Source organism: Mirounga angustirostris, unplaced genomic scaffold, assembly GCF_029215605.1.
Source record: "Mirounga angustirostris isolate CCGP_5_RB_7025 unplaced genomic scaffold, mMirAng1.0.hap1 SCAF_9, whole genome shotgun sequence".
NCBI classification, from domain to species: Eukaryota; Metazoa; Chordata; class Mammalia; order Carnivora; family Phocidae; genus Mirounga; species Mirounga angustirostris.
In genome coordinates this window covers 1,610,780-1,633,270 of record NW_026991717.1, presented here as the reverse complement: position 1 = coordinate 1,633,270, position 22,491 = coordinate 1,610,780, and the positions used below count along the sequence as shown (strand labels likewise).

Below are 22,491 nucleotides of genomic sequence, written 5' to 3'. Positions count from 1 at the left end.
GCTTGTCAACATCTGAAAACTCTTTCTTTGGTTTGTTAATAGCCTAGCTTTCCCAGAGACTCGGAACTCGGTGAAAGCAAAGGCCCTGTGCGTTCACGGTTCACCATGGAGGCCTCAGCACTGGGCACAAAGTTCAGGTAGCAAGGAGCAATGGCAGCGATGAGGGACAAGTAAATAAATACAGATATTTTTATATGTCAACATTTAAGGAATATAGCTAAAACTACACGCAAAGGAGAATTTAATGGCGCTAAAATTTTTTATTATACAACATACAGAAATAGAGTTTTTTAATTTAAAAATTCAAAACCCAAAAACAACGTGCAGACCCTAACGAATCAACTAAAAAACTGGAGAACAAAGCAACAGCCAAAAATCTGGGGAGGAAAAGGGAGGGAGATTAACAGTAACAAAATGAAAACACATTATTACTCCCAACTACTAAAACAATGTACACTAGTATCAGTCATGAATACGGAATAAAAGCTAAAAAGAACCAAGTATACAGTATATAATAAAGGTAGCTTTATTTCAATGCAACAAGAAAAAGATTTTCGTTAATGGGGCTAAAACAACTGATTAATTATTACGGAAAAATAAAGGAAGTTATTTCACTTCATGTATGACGTCAAAACAAATCCCAGAAGAACAGAAAGAGAGACATGAAAACGAAACCATGAAAGAACTAGAAGAAAACAGTTATCTGGGCAGGAGAACCCAATAAATATGAAAGTAAAGTAGCCATAGAAAGGAGGTATTAACCTAAATTTCTTAAACGGTAAAAACCCTTTCAAGTTAAAATAAAAAATACCCTAAGCAAATAAAAGACAAACAAAGAGCCAGGGAAAGTATCTGCGGGATGTGACAAAGGGCTGCTATCCTAAATATATAAAAGAATAAAAAGGGTATTGCGAATATAGAACACGGCCCCAAATGAGCAAAAGACAAACTAGAAGATACAATACCCATCTCTCCACTCGTCACCATAATTAATCTAAGAAATATATAATCAGGGGGCGCCTGGGTGGCTCAGTCGTTAAGCGTCTGCCTTCAGCTCAGGTCATGGTCCCAGGGTCCTGGGATCTAGCCCCGCGTCGGGCTCCCTGCTCTGTGGGAAGCCTGCTTCTGCCTCTCCCACTCCCTCTGCTTCTGTTCCCTCTCTGTCAAATAAATAAAATCTTTAAAAAAAAAAAAAGAAAGAAATATATAATTAGTCTTATGAAAAGGGAAGGCAGGAAGGAAAATATTCAAGCATTGGCAAAGATATGGAGGAAGTGTGTATTCTCTCACGTTTTTTGTCAAACTTTATACTGGTTTGGTCAACTTTATGTTAGGTAAATTTTTAAAAGATCTGACAATGTTTATAAAAAGACAAAAAAATGTTCATATACTTTGACTCAGTCACTGTAAGACAGACTGAATCCCAAAGAAATAAGAAAATGGAGAAAGACTTAGCTCTTCACCACACTAATAGTGGAAAAAGGATGAAGCAACAAGTCACATGACAGGTGACTAATTACAGTAAGATGAAATGCCATGTGCCCTTACAGAATCCTATGTATGTGGATCTAACTTCTGCCGTCCAGTGAGAGACAATAACCAAATAAACCACTTCGGATGACAGGTTCCATAAGGAAATGAAGCAGAGTCACCGGGTCAGGGAACTTGGTCTGCAGAGGCATCTCTGAAGCAACGACATAGGAGCAGACATACGACTGGATGTGCCAGAGAGCAAAACACAGTAGTTTTAAGGAAACAAGCGCAGCATGCTCAAGAATCCCAAAAAGACCAGTACACCTGGAGGTGCGTGAGTCAGGATGTCAGGGGGAAAGCCCGCAAGGCTGGATGGTCTAGAGCGGCACCATCCAACCCACAGCCACAAGTCAAGTGTGGCTAGCTACTCGACACTTGAAACATGGCCAGTCCCCGATGCACTCTAAGTGGAAAATATATATTGGATTTTGAAGACAGTCTGAAAAAAGTATAATATCCCATTAATAATTTCTTATGCTAATCACTTAATGAAATCATAATATCTTGGGTTATGTAAAATACATCTCACCTGTTTCTCTTTTTTTAATGTGGCTATCAGAAAGTTTTAAAGATTTTCCTTATTTGAGAATGGGGTGGGGGAGGGAATCTCAAGCAGACTTCCCACTGAGTGTAGAGCACTACATGGGGCTCAATCTCACAACCATGAGATCATGACCTGAGCCAAAATCAGGAGTCAGATGCTTAACTGAGCCACCCAGGTGCCACTGGCTATCAGAAAATTTTAAATTACTTATGTGGCTCCCATTATATTTCCATTGGACATTGCTGGTCTAGGGTATAGATGCCATAGTAAGAAGTTTTAATTTTATTTTGTGTACTGTAAAGTAATCGGAGGGTGTTGAGCCTCTAATTTACACATTTAAATGATTGTTCCCCCATAGGAACAGCACAGAGACTGCAGGAGAGTGAGAGCTGAAGCAGGGATACCAGTTAGATGACTACTATTACCATCCTGGGTACAACAAGGTGTTGAGATGGATCATATCTGGGATAAGCTTTGAAGGTACAGGCAACCTAGTATTGTTCAGAATCCCACTTCCAATTGTTTAGAATATACACAAACAGAAAGACTGGGGGTATACCTGCCAAAGCTTTAACAATGGTTATTTAGGGCGCCTGGGTGGCTCAGTCGGTTGGGCGACTGCCTTGGGCTCAGGTCGTGATCCTGGAGTCCCGGGATCGAGCCCCGCATCGGGCTCCCTGCTCGGCGGGGAGCCTGCTTCTCCCTCTGACCCTCCTCCCTCTCATGCTGTCTCTCATTCTCTCTCTCGCAAATACATAAAATCTTAAAAAAAAAAACCCAAAACAATGGTTATTTATTCTTTGTAACTTTCTATTCCTTTTAAAAGTGTGGGGGGAAAACACCAAAAACAACATTGCCCTTGATACAAAAAGCAGGCTTTTTTAAAGCTCTTAGGCAGGATAAACGCAACAGCCGTACCAAAAAAAGCACCCTCGTAGCTGTCTGCACGCCACCCATGCTGGTTACAACAAAGCACCTTTAAGAACAAGTTATTTGAGGGCGCCTGGGTGGCTCAGTCGTTAAGCGCCTGCCTTCGGCTCAGGTCGTGATCCCGGGGTCCTGGGATCGAGCCCCGCATCGGGCTCCCTGCTCGGCGGGAAGCCTGCTTCTCCTTCTCCCACTCCCCCTGTTTGTGTTCCCTCTCTCGCTGTGTCTCTCCCTGTCAAATAAATAAATAAAAAATCTTTAAAAAAAAAAAGAACAAGTTATTTGAAGCTATGAACCTTCCGGAAACTGACGCTGCGCCCTATTTTGCCAGCGCGCCGCTGTCCGCATGGTAAGTGCCACCTCAGTGTAGAAGCGCGCCCCTTGGGGCACCCACACGTCCGAGGCTAAGGACTACAAAGCCTTACAGGTGCGGAGGGCGCATCCAGTGCCCGCCACACCCCCTCCCCCGAGAGCGCCCAGCGGGACGCCCTCCCCGTCGTCGCACAGGAGAGCGCCGTGGCCCTGGCGCTCTTCCTCGCAGGCTCTGCCCTCCGACGGGGGCTTCCCTCAAGCACAGCCTGCAAGGCCGGAGGGACAGACGGCGGGCCGGCTTCCGGGCCACAGCGTGCCAAGGACGGACGGAAGTCTCGGCGACGCGCCGGAGAGGACACGGGGGGGCTCGCTTTTCGCCCCACAGGGCTTTCGCGCTGAGAAGCGGAGAGCAGCCGGTGCCTGACGTCCCCCAGTGCGACTTCGAAGGGAGAGACTCGCGGTCCACGCACACGGACAGGAGCCTGGGTTCCCTCCAGGCGTTCAGACACCAGGCCCCGGCCACGGTGGCCCGAGGGTCCCCCGAACGCCCCGCCCTCTCCTGCCGTCGACACGCTTTGCTCTCGAGGAACCAACGCGTGCGGCCGGGAGCGGGAGCTCCACGCGCCGCGACTCCGCGGGGTGTCACCCGTCACCCAGGGGCCCGGCGCGGTCACCGAGCTCGCAAGAAGAGCGCTCCGGGCGGACGCACGGCCGCGGCGAAGCTGCCCGTCTCACAAGGCAAGGCCGCGCTGAACGCGACGCCGACTGCGCCGAACCGACCGGCGCGGAGACGCGCGGGCACAGAGCAGGGGGGACCGCGGCGAGCGGCGGCTCCGTCTTCGCCCCCTCCGGCGCTCCCCTGCTTCGCGAAAGGCGGCCGCTCGCGGAGCCGCCCACGCGGAGCGCGCCGCCGCCCCGGCTCCCACCCCCGCCGCCGCCCCGGCACCCCGCCCGCCCCGAGCAGCAGAGCGAGAGGCAACCTGTTGCGCGGACGTGAAAGCGCGTCTTCCGCAGAAAAGGGGCACCGCTCCCCTGAAGCTGCGGCCCCTGAGTCCCAGGCAGGTCGGTAGCCCCGGGCCAGCCCCGGGGGTCGCCGCAGCTCCGTCGGGAAGGGGACACTCCGGCTGGAAGCCACCCACACTGCAGTGGGGCCGAACAGCAGTCCCGGGGCGCGCCCTCCCACACCCAGGCGGGCTGCTGCAGGGGAGCGGCGGCGGGGCGCTCGGGACCCCCGCCCCGCCCCCCCCCCCGGGGCCGCAGGAACGCGCCGTGACAGGAGGGGCCGCCCCCAGCCGGGGCCGCGGGCGCAGCAGGTGGAGGCCCGCCCCCCACCCCCCGCCCCCGCCCGCCAACTGCTCGGGGCGGGGGCGGGGCCCCGCGAGCGCAGCCCCCGGCCCGCCCGGGCCCGCCCGCCCCCCAGCCCGGGAGCGCCGCGCCTCGGCCGGTGGGGGAAGGGAGCGGCTCCGGGCCCCGGGCCCCGGCCCCCCCCCCGGCCTCCTCAGCCCCCCCCGGCCCCCCGGCCCCGGCCGCGCTGCTCACCTGGCGGCGGCCCTCCCCGCCCGCCCGCCCGCCCGCCGCGCTGCCCGCCGCCGCCGGTCGCCGCCGGAGAGTGGGGACAGGTGAGGCCGCCGAACCCCTGCTCGCTCCGGCCCCGCCGCCGCCGCCGCCGCCGGCCCTCCGTCCGCTGTTTATTAAACTTTTCTGTTTGGTTGTTCGGCCTGTGACGCGACCGCGGGCCCGAGCTCGGCGATTGGCCGGCGCCCCGCGCTGACGCGGCGCCCCGCCCGCCGCCTAATTATTACCGGCCGGGCGGGGCCGCGGGGCGGGCTCGCGGGGCGGCGGGGGCGGGGCCCGCGGCGCGCGGCGATTGGCCGGCGCCCCGCGCGGGGGGCGGGGCGGCGGGGGCGGGGCCCGCGGCGCGCGGCGATTGGCCGGCGCCCCGCGCGGGGGCGGGGCGGAGCGCTGGCAGCCGCGCCCCCTTCCCCGCGGCCGGGCGGGCGCTTCCTCCGCTCGGCTCGCGCGGGTACCGGCGCGTGGGCCGGGGGCCTCTGGTGGCTGGGCTCGTGTCGCGTGGCCGTCAGCGTGCGTTCCCCCGTCTGTCCCGCGCAAGGGAGCTCGGAACCGGCCGCACGTGCGAGCCGGTGCCCCCGGCCTGGCGAGCGCGCCCCGGCGCGCACCCGGTGCCACGCGCGCCCTGGCACCCGCGGGCAGCAGAGCGGTGCGGGCGGCGCCCCCGGAGCGCCTCCGCCCTCGGGCTCACGGCCCCCACGAGCGGGAGCCCCGAGGCACGGTTCGAGGGCGGGGCCGACGGGTCGGAGCTGACCGGGTCCCGGAGGTCCCGTCTGTTTTCAGTCCACCGTGCGCTTGTTACGCCAGTTCTGATGTTCGAGAAACACGGTGTCAGCATCTTACTGATCTCGATTACGGAGCGTTCTGGGGCCCGTCTACGCTTTAAGCTGGAAGTGAGTATCCCCGTGTCCTCACCGCAGCGCAGTCTCGCTCTGGGGAGGGGGACTCTGGCGGGACTGGCGGGCAAGGCTGGGTCTTTGCAGATGGCCCCGGGGATAAGAAGCGGCCAACCGCGGACAGGTACGGGCCGGACGGGAGTCTTCAAGGAGAAGGTGCCGGGAGGTTTTGGCAACGGGGAGGGCGTAAGGCTTGGCCGTGCTGGGAGCGGGAGCAGCACTTTCCTGCTCCCCCCAAGAGGCGGGAAGGTGGAATTCGGGGTTTGAAGAACAGTCTGATGTGTCGCGAGGTGGCAGACGGGGCTTCAGGGCGAGGTGACAGAGGCCTCGTGTAAAGTTGAGCCTGCTACCAGCCATAGGAGGGGGACAGTCCTACACTGGAGGGAGCTTGTGCGGGGCGGAAAGCCACCCAAAGGGTGTTTTTAACAGTCGTTCCAATTTAATTTTAAACACAGACACACAAGCGGTGGGTTAACCCAAGGGAAGGAGGTTTTGTCCAAGGATCTCATCTCTGATAATGGAGACCACGTTATACTGGAGGCTAGAGAATGTCTTAGGGTCAAGTATTACAAGTCTTAGAAGCCAAATGGAGCATTTGACTTTGCTTGGTGGGAAATGGGAAGCCATTGTAGAATGAAAAGGACTGTAGGAAGGGAAGGAAAGGGTGCATTATAGCCATTTGGTGGCTTCTGCAGGTACTAGGAAGAAATTTCAGCCTGGGGTTCTCTCAACTATTCACGGCCCTCTTGTCATTGCAGAGTAGAACGATATGGAAAGATTTTACGTTTTTGGCCACAGTTCGCATCCCTATTAAGGCACATTTTTGGCTCAGTGACGGTGAGCGAGACCCACAACCTCCCTGGGTCTCAGTTTTCTGTTAGTATCGGAAACATCAGTGAACAAAACCAAGATGCCTGCCCTCATCGATTTTTCATTCTAATGGGCAAAACACATAGTAAGTATTTGTGTTGTGAGTTAGAAGATGGTAAGAGGTATAGACAAGAAAATGTAGGCCAGGTTGCAGCGTTAGACCCAGTGGTCAGTGTAGGCATGGCTGGGAAGGTAAGGTTTGAACAGAATTTTAAGAGGTGACGGTATAGTCCTATGAGTGACTGGGAGAAGAGCCTTCCAGACTGAGAACGGTTATGCACCGGGCTGGAGGCAGATGAGCTGGGTAGATGGAGCTATGAACATCTGTCTACAAGAGTTTGTGGGCGCATACATTCTCGCTTCTCTTGGGGACGTACCTAGGAGTGGTGCTTCTGTTTGTCCCTTGAGGAACTGCTAGGTTGTTTTTCCAAAGGGGATGCACTATTTTACATTCCCACCAGCAAGGAGTGAGGGTTCCAGTTTCTCCACACCCTGGCAACACCTGTGAAGGGCTATCTTCGGATGATAGCCCACCCTAGTGAGAATGAAGTGGAATCTTGTGGTTGGGATTTGCATTTCCCTGATGGCTAATGATGCTGAGCGTCTTTTCATGTGCTTATTGGCCTTTCATAGATCTTGGAGAAATGTCTATTCAGATCCTCTGCTCATTTTTATATTGGGTTATTTGTCTTTTTAATTTTGGGTTGTAAGAGTTCTTTACGTATTCTGAACACAAGTCTCCTATCAGATAGATCTATAATTTGCAAATATTTTCTCTCATTTGTGGATCTTTCGTTTCACTTGATTGCTGATATCATTTGAAGCCTAGAAGTTTTTAATTTTGCATTATCCTTTTCTTAAGTCCTCCCCTCCCAACATCCAATTAGTCACAAATTTAACTGATTCTGCCTTAGAAATCTCTCTGAAATGTACCCTCCACACTGCCCTGTGTACCCCCTTATTATTTCTCACCTGACTTTAAGCAAAGCCTCCAGTCCTATTCACTCCTCTATACCCGACCCAGATGGTCCTCCAGCTGCTTCCAGAATGATCTTTCTGAAACACAAATTGAGCAGGTCAGACATCTGTGGGGTCCCCATTCCTGCTGGAACTGTTCTTAAACTCCTTCAATAAGAGTACCCACAGCATTTTAAAAATTCAGATTGCAGGTCCACGATCTGGACACAGTGAATCAGAATCTCTAGGGGAAGAGCCTTGGCATCTATTTTTAAAAAGCCCCCAGGTGATTTTTATTCTCAGAATACTTATGCCTACAACAATGGTTCTAAACCAGGGGTGATTTTGTTCCCCAGGGGACATTTGGCAATGTCTGGAGACGTTTTTGGTGGTGACAACTGGGGGGGGGCAGCTGTCACTTTAGTGTGACACTGGGGCTGCTGCTAGACATCGTGTGGGGCACAGGGCAGCCCCCCGTCAAGAAACTGTCAGCCCTCAATGTCAGTCATGCCACACTGAGAGCCCTGGCCGTATTTATAGGAGATAAAATATGAACTTCTGCATTTGAGTCTGGCCGATTGGTCCCCAGCCCTATGAAAGATGTAGCGCTCTGTAAGAACCATCGCCAACTAAGTGGCTTAAAACAACGATTTACTGTTTCTCAGGACTCTGCAGCTGGCCTCGCCTGTGCTCTGGCATGGAGAAGCTGCCGGGGACTGTTGAGCTGTACGCCTGTTCAGTTGGGTCTCTGGTTCCGTGCGTGTTTCAAGGTATGAAGGTTTGGGGGTGCAAAGGGTGTGAGCTTGGATGCCATTTCTGCAGGGTTGCACCAATCACAGAAGGTGATCAAGGGGTAGGGAAACAGATTCTACTTTTGAAAGCAAGGAACTTGCGAAGAAGAAGTCGTGGCCATGTTAATCCACCCACCAGCCTACCTTTTCAATACTGTCTCCAGGGCCCACCTCCTTCTAACCTCAGTGGGCACCTGCCAGGGCCAGACCAGACTCAGGCTCCAGGCAGTATGGGAGGGAGTACCCTCAGAAAAACCTCACACAGACTCGCGGTTGCGCTTCTTCCGACGACTCCTCATCAGCGTCTAGGCCAAAGGTTTTAGTCTCAGGACCCTCCTACATTCAAAAATTTCTGAGGACCCCAAAGAACTTTTGTTTATGTCGGTTACATCTATCAATATGTACCGCATTAGAAATTAAAAATGAGATGTTTTAAAAATAAACATTAATTAATTTAAAAACAGTAGTTAACAACCTTTTTACCTGTTAAAGAACATTTTCAAATGGAAATTAGCCATATACACATCAGAATACGCGTCAGTAGGAAGACACCATGTTACATTTGTGCACAGAAGGCCGCCTGATGCTCAGATTTGTTTTTTCATTCTTTCTGTTGCAATATCACACCTCACGTAGCCTCTGCAACATTCTGTACACTCATAAGAAAGAGGCAAATCATGACAGTATTATAGGAAAAACAGTTCTGACCTCACAGACCCCCTCAGAGGGTTTCAGAGACCCGCAGGGGTCTGTGATCACACTTGAAGAACCATCCAGGGTTCTTCTCCCAACTGGCCCAGGCCAGCAGCTCCCTCAGCTCCATGGACATGCTTCTGCCCACCTACTGACATTCATTACATTCATTTGTCAGCCCTTTTATGACCTTACCCTTGTGTGTGCACTCTCTGCTTAGCCCCTACCAAACTCCTACTCATCCCTCAAAACCCACTGTAAGTGCCTGCTGCATGCTGAAGGCTTTCTTGACTCCTACGGGCAAAATTAGGAGTCCTCCTTTATGTGTTGTCACACACTTTACCCTCCTTCTGCAATAGAACTTACCCTGTGAAATTGAAACTTACCAGTCTGTATGTTTGCCTCCTCTCTAATTAGGCCAGAAACTTGTTTTTCTGAAGTTTGGGATGGTTTTTTTTCATATTGGAACGAGACGCAGGTTGTAAATCGATCCCTTTCCAAACCACTAACCAAGGATCCTGACAAATGTTTCAATCCTCCCCTTCCTCCTGGTTTTGTTTGAGGCCTCCTTTATCATATTCTAACTTTTTGTACATAGTAGATTTTAGATCTGGGCTTTTCCACTTACCTTCTTACTCTGCCTCAGCTATATGTCTGGTTTTTACCTTCTTACTCTGCCTCAGCCATATGTCTCGTTTTTACCTTCTTACTCTGCCTCAGCCATATGTCTGGTTTTAAGGAAGACCCGTGGTATGTGAACCCCATGGCCTCAGAAAAAGTTTTAGTGTCTAGTGGAGTCTGTCCTTCCATCTACTATTGCTCTTTCTCTTCTGAACTTTATTGGAAATTCTGCTCTGTTTATGCCTCCAGGTTAACTTTGGAATAATTTTGTCAGTTTCCAAGAAATATCCTGCCAGGATTTTAACTGGGATTCCATATGCATAAAACAATTTGGGGGAGCAGGGAGAGAAGTGTGTACCTTCACAGAATTTGGGTGGCCCATCAAGAGGTCTGCTGGGGTTTTCCATTTTCATTTATTTAACTTAAAAAAGGCTCTTGACATATTTTGTTTCCTTAATTTTATGTAACTGAGTGAAATATTAAAGAGGAATGCACACAATCATAGTATTTCTCGCTAATAATTCACTTAGGTATATTATGCTTTGTATATTAAAATACAAATGTATTTTAGGTATATTAAAATAGTCTTTAATAATTTTTCAGTTGATTGCTTTGTTTTTTATCAAAATAGTATATTCCCTCTTCCCTTTACAATCTATATACTTTTTGTTTTATGTCTTACTGCTTGCAGCCAGAATTGTCAATAGATGACACTATGAACTAATTTCTGACAAATGCTGATTTCTTTGGAACAAACACCGTTTTAAAAAAATGATGCTAAGGGAGTAGCTTTTATGCTTCTATGCAGTGGGTCTTAGAAATGGCCGTTGAACTGTATGGCTGAATTTTCCCCATCTGTGAAGACCATTGCGAAGATCATTTTCATATTTTATCTGTAGTTGCAAAGTAGCAGATTAATAGGCTTACTTATGCTGATTTTTCTTTACACTTTCTATTTTCATCTTGATCTGACTTGCTTTGTTACGAGTTAATACAGTTGGACTGTTCTCCTGGCCACAGTTATATTGCTCAGTTTTAATTTATAAGTTGGTGCCTGAATTTATACATCAGTCTTGTGTCCTTTTGGCTAATGTGAGTCTGCCTGTGAGAAATGACTCTGATGACAGAAGTAGCATTTAGAGATACAAGACAGTTACCACATCAGGATAGGGAGTGCTGCTCCCATGAAGCCTTGGGGGACACCCCACTGGCCTCATCCAGGCAGGATGTCCTAACAGCACTGTGATGGCTAAGACGGCCATTCTCAGCACCTAAGCATTCTCCTAAATCCCACCTGTGTATCCCTTTTCTTCATTCTAATGGTAATTGCTAGGCTAGGCTCCTAAACTAGAGTTCAAAGGATCGGCCGGTTTTGTTATCATTTTTAAAACATACGGGGCCCCTGGGTGGCTCAGTTAGTTAAGCGGCTGCCTTCTGCTCAGGTCATGATCCCAGGGTCCTGGGATTGAGTCCCACATCGGGCTCCCTGCTCCGCGGGAAGCCTGCTTCTCCCTCTCCCACTCCCCCTGCTTGTGTTCCTGCTCTCGCTCTCTCTCTCTCTGTCAAATAAATAAATAAAATCTTAAAAAAAAACAAAAAACATACTATCTTGTATTTATTTACCAATTCTACTCTTTTTTTGTAGCTCCCAATTGATTTAAATACTTTTCCTTAATTACTGTTTTCCTAATAGTTTCATGAGGACATTTCCCCCCTTCTCCTGAAACCGTACGGTGGAAGTCTGTTTTCTTGTCATCTCTCTGATACCGTGCAGACTTCAGGACAGTGAACTTGCCTCCAAGCTGTGCCCTTTTCGTGTGCAGGTCCCACACTGATTTCCACGTTGGCTTTGTCTCTCCTCCACGAGGCTCCTCTCATTTGTATTTTCAGAATTTTACTTCTTTTATTTATTTTTTTTTTTAAGATTTTATTTATTAAAGAGAGAGCACGAGCAGGGAGGAAAGGGAGAAGCAGGATCCCTGCTGAGCAAGGAGCCCGACACAAGACCTGATCCCAGGACCCTGAGATCATAACCTGAACCGAAGGCAGACACCCAACCGACTGAGCCAGCCAGGCGCCCCTCAGAATTTTACTTTTAGCCCATCTCAGGCTGAGGAACTGTGCGGAAGAGGACACGATACCTGAATACGACATGGTACCTGGGGTGGGCTTTGGGAACAGATGACGGACATGAAGAACTGAGGACATCTGAACCAGGTATGAGCTGCAGCTAGGAATAATGTGTGTGTCAGTGCTGATTCACTGATTGGGACACGTGGACCATAAGATGTCACTAGCAGGGGAAAGTGGGTGTGCAGTATATAGGATCCCTCCGTACCATCTTCAGCCTTCTCTATTAGTCGAAAAGTACTCTAAAATGAAATTTTTATTGAAAGAGCAAACCTCTCTGGCCCCTCAGACAGCCATCAGAACCTGTTTGTGAAGGGCTCCCATGCAGCAGTGATGGGCTTTGGCTGGGCCTGGGGCCAAGAGACCTCACCACTGGCCACTTACTGAGCAGGATGCTGGATGCCCAGCCATTGCCAGGAAGGCGGTGCTGAAGGAGACCGGTGCTGGCTAGACACCCTGTTTTCCCCAGCTCTGAGCCCTGAGAGGCTGCCCCACACGGACTGCCTCCATGAGCGTCCTTGTCCTTTGGCCTCCAGTTGTGGTTGGTCTGTGGGAAACGGGGAGGAGGTGGGAGGGAGAAGGAGCCCGAGGTGGGGGTGCTTATTCTTGGGTTGAGCCCTTCTGGGTCACAGAGGGGAATGATCCTCTTCTATCAAAGGCCCCAGCTCCTTTCACCGTGGCCTCTTGCATTCAGCTCCTCACCCAGGTTCTGGGAAGAGTGTTCCCCTCCAGCTCTTATCAGCCCAAAGCACAGCTCTCACTCAGTACTACGGGTACCCTACGGATACGTGCTCAGCCTTGATAAATGTTCATCTGATGAATGAACCAGCCAATGAATCACAGACTGGTATAGTTGCCAGAGACCCCTGTGACATGGGACCAAACAGCCCCGTGGTTAGAACGTGGGGAGGTCGGCGCTGGGCTCAACCGATGGCTCTTTTGCTTAACCAGACACGCAGTCTGGGGCAAGCTGTGCAAGTTGTCCAAGCTTCCATTCCTTCTCTTTAAAGTGGAGATCGGGGCCGCCTGGGTGGCTCAGTTGGTTAAGCGACTGCCTTCAGCTCAGGTCATGATCCCAGAGTCCCGGGATCGAGTCCCACATCAGGCTCCCGGCTCATCGGGTAGCCTGCTTCTCCCTCTGACCCTCTCCCCTCTCTGCTGTTTCTCATTCTCTCTCTCTCTCAAATAAATAAATAAAATCTTTAAAAAAAATAAAGTGGAGATCGGGGCACCTGGGCGGCTCAGTCGGTGAAGCGTCTGCCTTCGGCTCAGGTCATGATCCCAGGGTCCTGGGATCGAGTCCCTCGTCAGGCTCCCTGCTTGGTGGGAGTCTGCTTCTCCCTCTGCCTCTGCCCCTCCCCCTGCTTGTGCTCGCCCTCTCTCTCTCTGGCAAGTAGATAAATAAAATCTTAAAAAAAAAAAAATGGAGCTCATCCTATTTTCTTCATTAAGTTGATTACATGAAAAACAGTTTATGCAAAATGCTTTAGCAAAGTGTCTGGCACAAAGATAAACGCTCTGTAAACAGTAGTCATGCGTGCTGTCTCACCCAGTCATGGCCGAAATCTGATGGTCTTGTGCAATAGATAAACCAGGAAGGACAATTAACAAGCTAAACATACTTGGCAAGCAGAGTGGTAAACACGTCCCACCCTGCAAGTAAGCAAAGGAACTCTAGGTAAAACAACAGTGAGACACCATGTCTTGCCTCCAAAATGAGAAAATTGCTTTAGTAATACTTAGATTACTTAAATATTGGAAAGGACACAGTGAATCAGGGACTCTCAGTCATTCAGCTTGGGGCTCAAAATTACCAGAAAGCAGTAGTTTTTTTGTTTTGTTTTGTTTTTTAAGATTTTATTTTAGAGAGAGTAGGGGCAGAGGGAGAATCTTAAGCAGACTCCCTGCTGAGCCCAACGTGGGGCTTGAGATCATGACCTGAGCTGAAACCCAAGAGTTGGACCCTCAACCTGGCTGAGCCCCCCAGGCGCCCTTGCAATAGTTTTAAATTTAAAATTGACCTACTTCTGTCCCAGTAACTGTGTTTTTAGTAGTCGAGATCATAGAAATGCAGAAAAAAGTTTGAATAAAGAAGTTTCTGACACCTTTGCTTGTAATAATGACAGACAGGCAGCCAGCTGGTTAGATAGACAGGCAGATGATAGATAGATACAGAGAAACAGATAGAAAACCACCTAAATAACCATCAGTAGGAAACACCTAACTAAATTAGGATATAGCCATTCTGTGAATGGGTTGTTGCATACTGGGGTTCAGGTTGTGCACTGCATAAGGGAGCCACAGCTAAAGGAGCTTCAGTGACATCTTAGACACATACTGAGAAATGAGAGCTTGCAGGTCCTCGTATAAGTGAGCACAGACAGGGGCACCGGGTGGCTCATGCAGTTGAGCATCTGCATCTTGGTTTCAGCTCAAGTCATGATGTCAGGGTTGAAAGAGTGAGCTCCTCGTCAGGCTCCACGCTCTGCATGGAGTCGGCATGGAGTCAGCTTGTCCCTCTCCCTCTGCTCCTCCCTCTGCTTGTGCTCGTGCTCTCTCTCTTTCTAAAATAAATAAATAAATAAAACCTTTAAAAAAAAAATAAGTGAGCGGTGCCTGCGTGGCTCAGTCGGTTGAGCATCTGCCTTTGGCTCGGGTCATGATCTCAGCATCCTGGGATTGAGCCCCATGTTGGGCTCCCTGCTCAGCAGGGATCTGCTTCTCCCTCTCCCTCTGCTCCTCCCCTCCACTAGTGCTCTCTCTCTCTCTAAAGTAAATTAAAAAGTCTTTAAACGGGACACCTGGGTGGCTCACTTGGTTAAGCGTCTGCCTTCGGCTCAGGTCATGACCCCAGGGTCCTGGGATCGAGTCCCGCATGAATAAATAAATAAAATCTTTAAAAAAAAAAAAATCTTTACAAAAAGTAAACTGAGTGCTGTCACACGCGGCTATGCACACGCTCAGTGGTGCACACATGTGTGTGTAGTTCAAGCCTGTCCCATGTGTACCTGTGAGCCTCCTCTTCTTGCTCACCTGCTGCCCCAGGTCCTGCCCAGCTGTGAATCTGACACAGACTCCTCATCTGGAGATGGAGCGTGCACTCTGGAAGCGCAAGCCCCTGGCATCCAGGGAGTTCAGGGTGTACGTGGGGGGCAGAGCGTGGGTGTCTAGGTGCACAACGAGGCTGCTTCCCGCCATGTGCTGGAATGCGCCTGGCGGAGCGATCAGACCATGCAGCAGCTCGCTTGCACCAATATTGTATGTGAGGCGAGAGTGCCTTTTTAAAATTCTGGTAAAGGGTAAGGGCATCGGGCAGGCAGGCAGAGGCCCTGCTGACTTCCGTGTGTGTCCCAAAAGCAAGTTGCAGGACGCTAGGCACAGTGTGGTTGCAGTTAGGTAAATAAGTATGTACGGGGAGGTGAGTAGGGAAGAGATGGACCGCCGGGGCAGGAGAGTGGGTGGGGAAGCTGGGAAGGCAGATTCTGAGACGATGCTCTTTTCTCTTCTCTGTATTTTAAATGTTTTGCCATGTGAGTGTATGCACATATTGCTTGCATAGTTTAAAAAGTACATTAAAATCAGGAACGACAGGGGCGTCTAGGTGGCCCAGTCCGCTGGGCATCCCACTCTTGATTTCTGCTCAGATCCTGATCTCAGGGACCTGGGATCGAGCCCCGCATCTGGCTCCGCAGTCAGCGGGGAGCCTGCTGGAGATTCTCTCTCTCTCCCTCTGCCCCTCCCCTCACTGGCTCGCACATGCTCTCTCTCTCTCTCTCTCTCTCTCAAATAAATACATCTTTTAAAAAAATCAGGAATGACAACAACAAAGAAATGCTGGCATGAGTTTCAACAGCTGGGACTGCTCAGCAGAATACGGCAGCTTACAGAGTCTGCAAGCCCCCTCCAAAAGTTCCGTGAAGAAAGCAGAAGAGAAAGTTCTGTGAATATGAAAATTCGTCAGTAATACATTCAGGAAAAAAGGCAAGTCCCAGAACAGCAGTCCGTTAGCGTCATACATGTGTTAAAAATACAGACACATGTATCCGTTTGCATATAATAAATGCCTGAAAAGATAGATACCAAATGAGCAGAAAAGATAGATATCATCTCTGAGGGGCAAGAGAAAGCTTACTTTGAAATGTTCAAGTTTTTTATCATGAATAGGTATGAATTTTGTATTAAAACCTAAATTGTATATGAACAGATATGTTATATGTGTTCATATTACATAGACATCTACGTGCCTAGGAAAATAGATGAGAATATCATATACCACATATTTAATAGTTGTCTCTGAGTCATGGGATTGGCGATGATTATTACTAGTGCCTTTTTATCATGTATTTTTCATATTTTCACCAATGATCTTGTATTTTAAAATCTGAAAAGACTTTTTTTAAAAATCAGAGTGTTAAAAACCTAATAAAACTCTATTGTATGATCACTGGTTGGTGAAAGTAAGTGAAAACTTTGTACATGGAAAAAAAAATCTGGGAAAAACTAGAATTTAGTGGAAATTGGGTATGAAATATTTTTCTTCCTCTTCTGAATTTTCCATATTTACTATTATGAATGAGTATTACTCTGGTGCTAGAAGAAAGTGTAATCTTTTCAAAGTTATTTAAAGATGTATTTATTTATTTTAGAGAGAGAGGGAGAAAGAGAGAGAGACAGCACCTGCGAGCAGGGGAGGGAGGGGCAGAGGGAGAGAAGCAGACTCCGTGCTGAGCGCGGAGCCCGCCATGGGGCTCGATCTCATGACCCTGACATCATGACCTGAGCTGAAATCAAGAGTCGGATGCCCATCCGGCTGAGCCACCCAGATGCCCCTCAGTGTTCTTAGTAGTAGTGAGCTGTGCTCAAAGATGGTCCTTTTAGAGATGAAGACACTCGCAGACCCGCAAGGATTTTGGCCTCGGGAGGTGCCACCAGGGGCCCGCCTCCCAGCAACTGGGAGCCAGGGCTTCTCCCCGCCTCCCTCTAAGCCACATGGAGTGAGCACACGTCCCTCCCTTCGGGGAGGCCCCCATGTGGCCTCAGGTGCTGACTGTCCTATTCTATTTGGTGTGAGGGTGACCCAAGTCGGCCGCCCGGAAGCGATGAAGCAGGACGACCGGTTCGTCCCATTCTGCCAGGGACTTCCCCAGTTTGGGCGCCTAAAGTCCTGCCTCCCAGGACATCCCTCAGGCCCAGAAGAACTGGGCGGTTGGTCACCCTGCAGTGAGCTGTGACTCTAAGGACACCGAGCTGGGAAGTGGGAGACACCACCCTCCTGCCCCTGACTCCCCAGCCAGTGAGTCAGCTCAGCTGTCTGGGCCTTGGTTTGCCTGCTCTGACTCTGCCCGAAAGGGCCATTTCTGGGGACAAAGGACAACAGCGCCTGTGGGACTGCCTTCTACACTGAGGCTGTGTCCACACAGGGAGTCAGAATGGTCAGGCCAGACCCTACCCCGGAGGGGTCAGCTGGACCTGTGGAGGCCTGCCCCAGCTTTCCCGTCACGAGTGGCCCTCCATTCTCCTCCTCAACCCCCACGAGCGTGCCCACCTGGAGCGAGGTATGGAGATGAGTTCTCCAGAATTATTCACAAGCCCAAGCCAACACATCTTCTGCTCTGGAGAGGATGTGACTCTGGGCCTGCTCTAGTGTAGGGTGCTACAAACTTTCTATAAAAGCCTGGGATGGGTGCCTGGGTGGATCAGTCGTTACGCGTCTGCCTTCAGCTCAGGTCATGATCCTGGGGTCCTGGGATCGAGCCCCACATCGGGCTCCCTACTCGGCAGGAAGCCTGCTTCTCCCTCTCCCACTCCCCCTGCTTGTGTCCCCTCTCTCGCTCTCTCTCTGTCAAATACATAAATAAAATCTTAAAAAAAAAAAAAAAGCCTGGGATGGTTGATTTGACGTGTCCACGTGGCTGAGCCATGGAGCTCAGATACTTGGTCAAACATTACCCTGCAGACATTACTCTGTGAAAGTGTTTCTGAGTGATATTAGCATTTATATTGCTTTGAATATTTGGATTGAAACATTTATTTTTTTAAAAGATTTTATTTATTTATTTGACACAGAGAGAGAGAGCAAGAGAGCACAAGCAGAGCGAAGGGCAGGGGGAGAGGGAGAAGCAGGCTCCCCACTGAGCAGGGAGCCCCATGTGGGGCTCGATCCCAGGACCCCAGGATCATGACCTGAGCCGAAGGCAGGTGCTTAACCAACTGAGCCACCCAGGCGCCCTGGATTGAAACATTTAAATGCTTTGAGTAAAGCAGATTGCCCTCAGTAATGTAGGTGGGCCCCATCTAATCAGTTGAAGGCCTGAATAGAGCAAAGACTGGACCTCTCCCAAGCAGGAAGGAATTCTGCCACAGATGGCCTTAGGACTTGAACTGCAACATAGGCTCTTCCCTGGGTCTCCAATCTGCCAGCCCACTCTGCAGATTTTGGATTTGCCAGCTTCCATAATCACATAAGCCAATTCCTTCAATAAATGTCTTTGTCTCTTTCACACACCCACACCCCATTGGCTCTGTTTCTCTGGAGGGCCCTGACCAATAGGCAGCCCAGCTAGAAAACATTTTAGACTCTGCGGGTCATGCAGTCTCTGTCACATGTCCCCATCTGTCACGGTGGCTTGCAAGCAGCCACAGACCATTTGTGAAGGCGTCTCATCCTGGGCACTGTAGACACTTTACCAGATACTTCTCAGTTGTGGGGACCGTCCTGGGCACTGTCCGATGCTTAGCAGCCTCCCTGGCCTCCCCACTCTGGAGGCCAGGAGCAGCCCTCGGTGTGACAACCCAGCCTGTGCCCGGGGCTCAGAGCAACCCGCCCGCCCCCACTGAGAACCACTGTGTACGGGAATGAGCCTGGCTGTGTCCCAGAGAAACTCGTTGCGAAATAAGCGGTGAGTTGGATTTGGCCTGCCGGCCGTAGTCTGCCAACCCTACTCGGGGCGGTGGGGACAGCCTTCACCGGTGAGGACTCGGGGCTCTGCAGGAGGGGACACGTGGTTAGAGTGAGGGGGCGCAGCGGGAGACCTGTAATGTCCCACAGATCCCCTTCCAGGGCTTTGCACACAGCCAAGTCCAGGCCAAGGAGCCTGGCTGCGTCTCCGGTGGGGGCTGTCGGGCAGGCGCCGGCGCCCTGGTCTGGACGTTGCCCTTGCTGTGCTGAGGGCAGGCCGAGAAGCAGCTGCCGCTGTCGTGTGCATCCCGGCTGGGTTGCAGGGTTGGAGAAGACGGGGCGTGCGGAGCCTGGGCCGCCCTCGGGACTGCCTCCTCTCCCGCCATTCCCACCGCCGTCCATCGGGCACGGAACGGTTGCTGAATCTTTGCGAACGAGCTTCACTTGGCAGCCCAGGCAGACGAGCCTAGTCCATGTGGCAAGCGGGGGTTTCTCTGCTCCCCAGCGGCGTGCAGATGGGTGGGCCGGGCGGAGGAGGCGGCAGCAGGCCCCTGCGGGGGGACCGAGGGGCCTGCCGCCATGGGGCCCACCATAGGCGACCACCGAGGCTGCCACGGAAGGGTTCGTGGCTGTGCGCTGGGCACAGCGCACTCCCTGGAAGCTCCGGTTAGTAGGAGCTCCATGGTCATTTAAGTCCCAACAGGAAGCTGTTCTGGGTCACGCTCAGGGCTTAGGGCAGGGGCACTGCACTCCACTCCCGTTCTGTCTGTGGGGCGGACAGCATGTAGCCGCTCTGATGGGAGCCCAGCTTCCGGGAGCCCTGGGAAGCAGTGGAGCCGAGTGCAGGGGTAACCGGGCCACCCCACTGGGCCGGCCACCCGCAGCACGTGGTGGTCAGCCATGGACTACAGCGATGGTTGTCAGGCTCTGGTGTGTGCCTGCGTCCCCCGGGGAGCTCACGGTCCCCCTGGCCCCGGCCCACCAGCAAGAAGCGGGCCTGGGCCTTTGTGTCTCCACCATGGGCTCTGGGGGTCCTGACCCAGCCGAAGTTCCAGAACCCCGGGTTAAAGCCTGGCCGGTACGGTTGGCATTGGCGTCTCCTGAGAGCGGGTCAGACATGCACTCGCCTCTGAGCCTCTAGGACCTGCTGGCTTCATAGGGCCTTGTCGACAAGACCCTTAGATCTTTCTGTGCAGCTTGCAGTTTGGGAAGCACTAGGCTGGAGGTGGGTGGGCCCCAGAACAAGGCCCCGAGGCCCCAAGAAGGAACCTAAGCTGAGCAATGCCGGCCACCAGGATTAGCTGGGGGCAGGGTCACCCATCTGAGGCGACGGGGACACGGAAGAGTCCAGTGAGACGGAATGAGCTCCCTGGCGGGGAGAGGAAGGAGCGGTCTGCTCCTCAGGGACATGGGTCCTGGGTCCGGGGCAGCAAAGACATCTTAGGACATGTCGCAGGCCTGGACCGCAGCCAGAGCCCAGTGGCAGAGGCGCCACGGCCCATTCCATTTGCAGGGACTCTCCCAGGCTTCCCTGCTCCAGGCCAGCAGCTGCCCGAATCCTCTGTCCCCAGGCTTTGCTCGTTCCCAGCCCTAAGCTCAGCCTTCAGATCTGATGATGTAGTCCAGCTTCTCTGTTCTGCAGGTCCTGATATACAGCTACACTCACTGGTGGGTGCCCCAGGAAGTTCTCCCCAAGACCCCGCCCCTGCCCCATGTTCCACGCCAGCATTGGGAGTCTGGGTGCGGAGAGTGGCTTTGAAAGCCCCTCGGCAGGTCCTGATAGAAACACCTCTACCTGACTTGTCTTTCCAGGCTCCCCACCCTCGTCCTCCAGGCCTGCCCTGCAAGCTCTCCCCTGCTCCTTAAGGCAGATCACTGCACCGTCCCTGTTGTTCCCCTGTACCCCGCCCACAACTTGGCAAATAGTCCCTTTCTAAACAACTCTTCCTCATGTTATCCTAGTTTGAGCAAGCCCCCTGTGGGACCCTGCTGGATAGAGCTGGGGGGGAATAGTCACTTCCTTCAGGAGACCTGTCACCCCAACCCCAGTGATGCCTGCTAAGCTCACCGGCATCCTAAACTCACCAGCATCCTAAGCTCACCGGCATCCTAAACTCACCAGCATCTTAAACTCACCAGCATCTGGGCATCCAGCATAGGAACACGGCACTCACGACAAGGGATTCACTTCCTTCTAAGAGATGAACATGTGGGGCAAACATCCTAGGTAGGCAGGCCCAGACCCGGCCAGGAACCGGACACTGGAAAGGGAGTGAACATCCCATCAGGGCAGGTTTCAGCAAAGGCAAAAGGCCCACATGTGTGCAGAATGCGGCAGGATTCCCTTCCTTCCCCGGATGGGCCTGGGCTCAGTGACCCAGAGGATTCCTTACAGCCCGGAGGCTGTGAGTCTGCAAACGGCCCCTGCTCCTCCCCGCCCCCGCCAAGCCCTCTGGGATGCCAGGGCACAGGGCATGCAGATGGCACATGCTGATTGGGAAGGAGAAGAGGAAAGACTGGCTTCTCGTGGTGACTCTTTCCCCTCCTCAGCTGGCTGCTTGTGACCCTGGAGGGACAGCTGGTGGGGGTGGCGACAGGACCCCCAGGAGCTGCCGGCTCAGAGGTTCAGGAAAGCCAACGTACAGGTTTTCCAGGGGAGACGCGGGGCGAAACAGGGTCCTCGGACCCCAGGTGACTGGGCGGGCGAGACGCCGGAGGTGGGCCCAGGGATGGAGGCCCAGCCCCGGGCTGCGGGGATCTGGCAGGGACAAGGCAAGGCTGCTGCTGCCAGTTACTGGCCCAGGGGCCTGGGCAGCTTTAAGAGCCCCGTGGGCCGGGGAAATCAGAGGGCTGGGTTCCGGGCACTTGGGTGTGCCCGGCGGGCCCCTGGGAGGGACGGGGGTGGGGGGCCTGTGTCCAAATTGCAGCAGACGAGACTTGAGAAGGGAGGTGTGTGCCCCCAGGGCCCGGCCGAGTACCACCCGCAGACGGGATTCGGCTCGGTGCTCTGACCCGGGAGATGCAAGCCACTCTCAGCCTGGTATTACCACGTGTACACGGCATCCCAGGACACAGAGCGGCCCCCTCCGCGCACACGGAGGCATCGAGAGCCGGGCTGCCTGCAGACCCCCCACACCTGCCAGGTCCCACCAGTCTTTCACACGCACTCAGACCCACAGACCCAAAGCCTGCACTTGGACTCCCAGCAACCAGCCCAGGTATGGTAACCGCAGCAGACAGGTAGGTACAATACTCCACCTCGACCTGAACCCTGCAGCGTCCCCAAACCAGTGCTGGGACAAGATCACGTCCAAGGTCATTCCCGCCCGGGACCGATGTCAACCCTTTACTCACAAGCACCAAATAAAAATGTCACAGCATCTTATAAAACAACACTTTCTTTTTTATATATAAAGATTTTTCTTTCTTTGAGAGAGAGCATGAGCGGGGAGGAGAGAGAAGCAGGCTCTCTGCTGAGCAGGGAGCCCGACGTGGGACTCGATCCCAGGACCCCGGGACCATGACCTGAGCCGAAAGCAGACACACAACTGACTGAGCCACCAGGCGCCCCTAAAACAACTACTTCTGACCTACTTTTTTAAGTGCCCCTAGGCACAGGCTTCTAATTATTTTTAAAATCCGGCTTTCCTCGAAGGGATATAAAATACTGATCTTCCATCACTCTGCGTAAGCGTTGTCTGAATTCACGATAATCACGGCGTTGGCCGCTACCTCAGTGAACTTCTACTC

At 52.2% G+C, this 22,491-nt stretch overlaps 1 protein-coding gene and 1 long non-coding RNA gene across 3 annotated transcripts in view; one reads left to right on the top strand and one right to left on the bottom strand.

Annotated features, from left to right (window-relative positions):
• Positions 1-4,880, bottom strand: part of ZFAND6 (zinc finger AN1-type containing 6) — a 70,261-nt gene extending 65,381 nt beyond the window's left edge. The window contains exon 1 of the mRNA XM_054513270.2: positions 4,856-4,880. The gene's annotated coding sequence lies outside the window, so the exon portion shown is untranslated. The remainder of the gene's footprint in view (positions 1-4,855) is intronic.
• Positions 4,881-5,228: 348 nt separating this feature from the next.
• Positions 5,229-15,274, top strand: LOC135361516 (uncharacterized). 2 transcript variants are annotated; one of them, XR_010404789.1, is made up of 4 exons: positions 5,229-5,778; positions 6,540-6,736; positions 8,274-8,378; positions 11,638-15,274. It is a non-coding gene; the product is annotated as an uncharacterized LOC135361516 (long non-coding RNA). The 2 variants fall into 2 exon arrangements; XR_010404788.1 differs by lacking the exon at positions 6,540-6,736.
• The last annotated feature ends 7,217 nt before the right edge of the window (positions 15,275-22,491 follow it).